The sequence below is a fragment of the Hevea brasiliensis genome, chromosome 3, assembly GCF_030052815.1.
Source record: "Hevea brasiliensis isolate MT/VB/25A 57/8 chromosome 3, ASM3005281v1, whole genome shotgun sequence".
In the NCBI taxonomy this organism is placed as follows: domain Eukaryota; kingdom Viridiplantae; phylum Streptophyta; class Magnoliopsida; order Malpighiales; family Euphorbiaceae; genus Hevea; species Hevea brasiliensis.
The window spans coordinates 7,314,834-7,322,975 of record NC_079495.1 but is presented as its reverse complement, the minus strand read 5'-3'; positions in this window follow the sequence as shown (position 1 = coordinate 7,322,975).

Here is an 8,142-nt window from a genome sequence, read left to right as displayed (position 1 = left end):
TCTGTGGATTGTACTGTAGACTTTGAGGGAGAAACAGCTATATGCAAAGCTATTAAAGTGTGAATTTTGGCTGAATGAAATATCTTTCTTGGGACATATAGTATCAGCTGAGAGCATCAAGGTAGATCCAAGTAAGATAGAAGCCGTCCTTAATTGGAAGCCACTTAGAAATATCACAAAGATTCGCAGTTTTCTAGATTTAGCTGGATACTACCGTCGATTTGTGAAGGCGTTTTCTATGTTGGCTTCTCCATTGACCAAGCTACTTCGAAAAGATGTGAAATATCAGTGGACGGATAAATGCCAGCAGAGTTTTGATGAATTAAAGAGGTGTTTGACTGAAGCTCCAGTCCTTAATTTACCTACCTCGGGTAAAGAATACACAGTTTACAGTGATGCCTCTCACAATGGATTGGGCTATGTATTGATGCAAGATCGGAATGTCATTGCATATGCATCACGCCAGCTAAAACTGCATGAGAGGAATTATCCGACACATAACAGCTATTTTGTTCACTCTTAAGATCTAGAGATACTATTTGTATGAGGAGAAGTGCTACATCTACACAGATCATAAGAGTTTGAAGTATCTGGGCACTCAGAAAGAGCTGAATTTGAGATAGAGGAGATGGTTAGAGTTGATAAAAGACTATGATTATCTGATAGACTATCAGTCAGGGAAAGCTAATGTTATGACTGACGCCTTAAGTTGCAAGACTATGGCAAGTTTACGGGTTTCTCCTTTATCTATGGTACATGAGTTGAGAGTATTGCATGCCAGCTTGGAGATTAATGATGAGGGGCAGACAACAGTTGCATGGCATGTACAACCAGTGTTGATTAATCAGATCAGAATGGCTGCTTAGAATGATCAGAAGTATCAAAAGCTATTAGAAGAAGTCAGACAGGGCAAGAAACCTGAGTACTCAGTGAGAGATAACGGCCTATTGCTACACCAAGGCAGAATGTGTGTTCCTAATAACGTTGACTTGGGACAGATCATTTTGAAGGAAGCATATGAGTCTCCTTTTGCTATGCACCCTGGTGGCACAAAAATGTATAGAGGGCTGAAAGAGCACTACTAGTGGATGGGTATGAAAAGGGATGTGGCTGATTTTATCTCTAAATGCCTAACTTGTCAGCAAGTGAAGGCAGAACATCAAGTACCGGCCAGTTTGTTACATCCACTACCAGTACCGAAATGGAAATGGGAGAGAATAACTATGAATTTTGTGATGGGACTTTCAAGGACACAGAAGAGTCATGATGCAGTATGGGTTATAGTTGACAAACTGGCCAAGTCTACTCATTTTCTGCCTATCTAGATGGACTACAGTTTAGAAAGATTGGCCAAGTTGTACATTGATGAGATAGTAAGACTGCATGGAGTGCCAGTAGCCATCGTATCAGACAGAGATCCTAGGTTCACTTCTAGATTCTGGGGTAGTCTTCAGAGAGCTCTAGAAACTAGATTGAACTTCAGCACAACATTTCACCCGCAGACAGATGGCCAGTCTGAGAGAGTAATTCAGATCTTGAAGGACATGTTACGGGCTTGTGTGATTGAGTTTGAGGGCAGTTGGGACACACACTTGCCTTTGATTGAGTTGCTTATAAAAACAGCTGCCAATCAAGCATTGGGATGCCTCCATATGAAGCTTTGTATAGCAGGAAGTGCAGAACTCTCCTGTGTTGGGATGAAGTGGGTGAAAGAAAGATGATTGGGCCATAAATTGTTCAACAAATAGAGGAGAAAATCAGATTGATCAGAGATCGACTCAAGGCTGCATCAGACCGTCAGAAGTCCTATATTGATATGAAAAGAAGGGCTATTGAGTATGCAATGGGTAAGAAAGTTATTCCTCAAGGTTTCCCCTTGGAAGAAAATTATGAGATTTGGCAGAAAGGGGAAACTGAGTCCTCGTTTCATCGAGCCATATGAGGTTCTAGAGAGAGTGGGTCCTTTGGCATACCGTTTGGCACTACCTCCAGAGTTGGAGAAGATACATAATGTCTTCCATGTGACCATGTTGAGGAGGTATCGATCAGACCCATCTCATGTACTACCAGTAGAGGAAATTAAAGTGAATCTAGACCTCACATATGAGGAAGAACCCATAGAAATTCTAGCATATGAGGTGAAACAGCTATGGAACAAGCAGATACCGTTAGTTAAAGTGCTGTGGAACCATCATTCAGACCAGGAGGCTACTTAGGAACGAGAGGAGAACATGAGGAGACAGTACCCACAGCTGTTCAGAGACTGATACAAGGTAAAATTTCGATACGAAATTTATTTTATGGGGGGGGGGGGGGAGAATTATAACACCCCTATTTGCATAGTCTGGTACATTTTACTGTTCTGGTGACTGGTGTCGTTCCGGACAATTAAGGAGATTAGAATTACATCTAAGGCAACTAAATAAGCCCTGAATACAAATAATTAGTAATTTCTAGATAGTTAAGTATAAATAAGAAAAACAGATCACAAGAAATTAAATGAGCTGGGAGTCACAGCGATGGGTGACCTTCCCGGGAAGGCCATTGTAACCCAAATTCTGAACTGGAAAATGTGACGCCGCGGTCCTTAGGACTATTGTGAACACAGTGGAAAAGAGAAAATCACAGAAAAGAATTGTTAAGCAGGTCAAATAATTAGGTCAGGGATCCGAAAGAAATACCGAATAACTTACAAACCGGATTGAATCGGTGAGGGGCGACTTGGTCAATTCACCCCTAGAGCTGACTAGGGGTGAGCAATCGGTTCAAACCGAACCGAACCGAACCGAACCGAATTAAATTATCAAAACCGAACCGCTAATTTTAGAAACCGAACCGAACCGAAATTAGTGAAAAACCGAATCAAACCGAACCGCTTTAATTCGGTTCGGTTCGGTTTAAACCGATTAGTTTGATTTTTGATTGATTTTTTAATTTAGACTTGATTTTCAAGTTATTTGGTCTAATTTTAACTTTGGTTTGAACCTAATAACCATTAATCAATGAAATTAAATAATTAATATATATAAAATTAAATATAATTCATAAATTTTCCATAAAAATAAATTAATTCAAAAATCGATTCGGTTCGATTTAGTTCGATTTGACTATATAAATCACTATTCGGTTCGGTTCGGTTCGATTTTTTCTCTTCAAAACCGAACCGAACCGAAATAACCGAAATTTTTATAAATTAAAACCGAACCGAACCGATTAACTTTTAAAACCGAACCGATTAAACCGAATTGAATCGGTTCGGTTCGATTTTTCGGTTTGAACCGTATTGTGCTCAGCCCTAGAGCTGACTCCTGACCTAACTGTTCAATAAAATTAGAGAAAAAAAAATTTCAGAATCAGGAATTAAATTAAAGAAATAAGGAAAAATAATTAAAAAAGAAAAAGAAAAAAAAACTTTATTTACATTATGCTTACATCACTATTGTGACATCATAAATGACATTTTGATTTTTCCCTACAAAATTGACTAAGTCAATTCTTATTCAAATAAAACATAAATACATAAAACAATTAAAATGAAAATCATTTCCTTTCTTCTTCAAGGAATTCGGCCTTCTCTCTCCTCCTTCTTCTCCATAGCTTCACCTCCATGAAAGCTTGAGTTTAACCTTTAAAATCCTTACTTAACATTACTTTGCCCCAAATTATTCCATTAAACCTTGTTAACCTCACTTAAGAAAGTGATTGAAGAAGGAAAGAAAGGCAAAAATTGAAGGAAGGGAAGAATTGAAAATTTTAGTGGAGGTAAGCACTTTTACTTGGAAATTAAAGTTTATTTATTATGTTTATGACTCAATTAACTTAGATTTTCACTTAAAAATAAAAGAAAATTTTTATGGGGGATCAAAGAAGAATTTAGGCCAGCCTTAGATAGGGTTTGAAGTGTATGAAATTGTTACAATTAAATGGTTGTTTAAGGTGAATTAGGTGTATAGACATTAGATGTACACTTTGATTGCATTGAATTACACGAATGTGTAATTAGGGTTTTTAGTATTTTGAAAAATTAGAGAAAAAGTTGAGAATTAGTTAATTGATGCAATTGACCTTAATTGAGTTGAGAAATGGTCAATTAGGACTATTTGTGGTGTGTGTGAATTGCTAGAACCAAGTTTCAATTCGGATTGGTTAGGGTCAGTATTTTGACAGCTTGACCTAGGTCCCTTTCAGGGACCAAAACTAAAAATTTACCAACCCAATTGGTATGAGATCAATTAGGAATGAAACTAGACACAAAATGGACCATTTTTCATTCAGGAACCATGCCCAGAAAATGACATTAGGATAGTGAACAATTAGGCCAAATTTGGATTTGGGCACACTGCCCTGTACAAAAATAACCAAATGAACAGTAGTCACTTAAATGACCATAACTTGGTTTAGGAACCTGAATTTTATACTGACGGAAACCTGAGACATAGTCCTACAACTTTCATGAAGAAAACAAATCCAAATTTTGACTATAACTTATCCGAAAAGTCACTTGCAGTCAGCACACCAAAACTGCTAGTATCCAAAAAATGCCCAGAATTCTTGGTAACACCAAATCCGGCCAGTCTCATTCAAATAGTCATATCTTGGGCTACAAAACTCCAAATGGAGTGATTCAAAAAGAGAATTAAATTTAAGACAATAAGGAACAACTTCTGTGAAGAAAACTTTGCCAAATTCTAACAGCAACATGACTAATGGGACAGTACGAAATAGGATACCAAATCTGGAAAATTTGAAATTGTGCCTAGGAAACCTAAAAATCTCAGGAGCAACTAAAACCAACAAAATTGGTAACCAAAATGTCGTATGTGGGTGAAATTGAAATTCCTATACCTATTAAGCATAAGAAAATTAATAAATTGACTTGAATAGTATCGTGAATGGTAACTTCAAAAGGCAAAATTTTAAGAACGTTAATTTAAGCATATTAGGACTCGAAATAAGTAATTGTGAAATTCTTTAGTGGATTTATTATAAATTGTGATACTGAAATACTGTAAAATTGTATGTTTCAGTTGACAAGAATACCGGGAAAGAACCCAAGGCATCGAGTCAAGGCCAAGAGGCAATTCGCATAAGGTTTGTGCACAACATAAAATTTGTCTTTAAATTTCTTTTGTAATTGTATAAAATGAATTGTGATTTATTTTGATTGTAACTTTGTGATTGAAATGAACTAATTGTGTTGATCTAAATTATTGTAAAGTTTAATTGTATGTGTTTGATTTGGTAATAAATATTTAGTAAATTGCTAAGACAGTTTTGAAACCACAGTGTCGTGACCATATATTTGAATGTGTCACTAGCATGACTAGTGTGAGGAATTAGTTTTAAATTTTGATTTTCTCTCTGGCTGAAGTGTTGAGGTATGTGCCAGTAGAGGAAGAAATTAAATGGGTACCCATAGATTGAGCTTGCTAGCCTTGAGATTCCTCATAAGCCCCCGGCTATTGAGATGAATATTTTTCTAAATGGCATGATATAACTATGTGTTTTTATGAAATTTGTTTTGAGATTTCATAAAAATATAACTGTTTGAACTAAAAGTTTATAAATTATGTTTTATATTTGTTTTTCATTTTCAATACCATATTTGAATAAATGTGATTGAATTATGCATAAAATGTTATTTTAGTATGTTATGCACTACTGAGTCATAGTACTCAGCGATAGCTTTTTATTGCTGTCACCGGTAAAGAGACTGGTAGAGCAGCTAAGTGAGCTGTAAAGGACTGTTGTGCTACTTTTGGATATTTTGTCGAGTATAAATTTTATACCCTGATTGTATATATTTATTTTGATATATGTAACTGTATGTACATGTGTAAAATGGTCTTGAGCAGTTTATACAGATTTTGTAATAATATTAATTTGAATTTTCTGTTGTAAAAATTGACTGATGTATGTAAATTAGTTTTTCCTCAATGACTGTGTATTGTGAAAATATTTGAATTGAGAATTACTTTGAATTATGGAGTTTGGAAGAAATTGTGATGATTTGAGTTGAAATGGTGATTGTGTTTTGATGAAGTGTATATTTGGAAGTATTTTCCACAGGTGAAATTTTTTCGATTTTCTCAAATATTGCTGGCACTCTGTCGAAATTTTTCTAAAATTTGCGAAAAAATGTAAATAGACAAAAATTGTACATGACTTTCAAACCTTAATTAAATGTTTTAAATTCCTATAAAAAATGCTCACCACTTCAAAAAAGTAAGAAAATTGTTTTAAAATCCCTTGTAGTATATTTAATAGGTTATCGATAGGCGAAGTATGGTAATTCATTAGGTATACTACGGAATCATGTTATGCCTTACAGAGGGATAAGGTGTGACACCTCTTCCTTTAGCTTGAACTGGCTTACCGTCTCCAAGCCTTACTCTTGTCTTTTGAGATTCATCATACTCCTTAAATACTAATTTCATGCCTATCATATGATTCAAATAGCCACTGTCCAAGTACCAGACTTCATTCATAGTTGCTACATCATGCTTAGCTTCAAGGGCCATGAACAACGTTTCTTCTTCTTTGTCTTCCGTAACATAACTTGCTTGCTTTTCTCGTTTCCAATAATTTGCCTTCACATGCCTGAACTTCTTGCAGTAGTGGCATTGAATACCACTTTTATAACTCTTTTGCTCATTTGAAGATTGCCCTCGATTAGCTTGCCCATTGGATCTGCCATTACCTCTTCCTTTACCACGTCCTCTTCCATGATATCCACCCCTATTTCTTGCCTTTCTTGACTCATCATGGTGTGAGGTTGTCTCACTTTTCACTTGAAATGCCTTCTCCTCACTTTTTCAAGTGATCTATTGAGTCTAGCTTCATGTGCTTACAAAGAACCCATTAGTTCATCAAATGTAAAAACAGAAAGATTCTTTGATTCCTCAATGGCAGCAACTACATGATCAAATTTAGGAGTTAAACTACTCAAAACTTTTTCAACAACAGTTTGATGATGGAGTTTCTCACTGTAGGATCTCATTTGACTTATAATTTCTATCACTCTAGATAGAAAATTTTGCACAGATTCATTATTTTTCATAAACAAGGTTTCAAAATTACAGCGTAGAGATTGATGTTTCACCATAATTACCTTTGATGAGCCTTGAAATTCTTTCTTCAATGTCTCCCATGCTTCCTTTGCTGTAGTGGCTATTGCAATCCTTGTAAAAATCATGTCATGGACAGCTTGTTGGATGAAGAACAATGCCTTTGAGTCCTTCTTTCGATTTTCCCTCAACCTATTCTCTTCATCTGGGTCAGATACCCATTCTCCACAAGATCCCAAAGATCTTGAGACCTGAACAACGTCATCATTTTGATGCTCCAAAACTCATAAGAGTCTCCTTTGAAGATAGGAATGAGGGGCTGAGTGACATTCACGCTATTTCCATTTGCAGCCATGGAAACTTCTCACAGGACTTTTGTCGAACACTTGGTGAGCAACACAACCAGGCTCTGATACTAAAAATGTTGGGAAAAGAAATTAAACTAGCAACTACAAATAACTTTAACAAAGAATAAACAATAAGATATATGGGAGAAATCATGAAGAAACTTATTATTGATATGAAATGAAAGAGCCTATTTATAGGCTTACATAGAAATTAAAAATCAGAACACGATCTGCCCACTAACAGATATTGAAACTAATAAATAGGAGAAAAATAAGACACTAAGTAAAGACCAAGTCAAAAAACACCCAGCTGTAATTTTGAATTAATATTCGATAGTCACACCTATGTCTTTAATCTCAAAATTAGATGACAACCATCCTTGGATAGAATTGAGATATTCCTTATCATTTCCAGCTATTAGTATGTTATCTACATACAATGATAAGATTACAAATTTGTCCTTGAGTCTTTTGATATATACACAATGATCTTCATCAATCATAGTGAAACCATATGACATAGTTTCCTTATGAAATCTAATATAACACTGCCTTGAAGATTTTTTTAGACCATAAATCAACCTTAAAAGTGAACACACTTTATGCTTTTGGTCTTCTTTTATAAAACTTATAGGCTATTGCATATAAATCTCCTATTCTAATTCTCCATTGAGAAAAGCAGTTTTTATATTCATTTGATGTAACTCAAGGTCTAAATTAGCCACAAT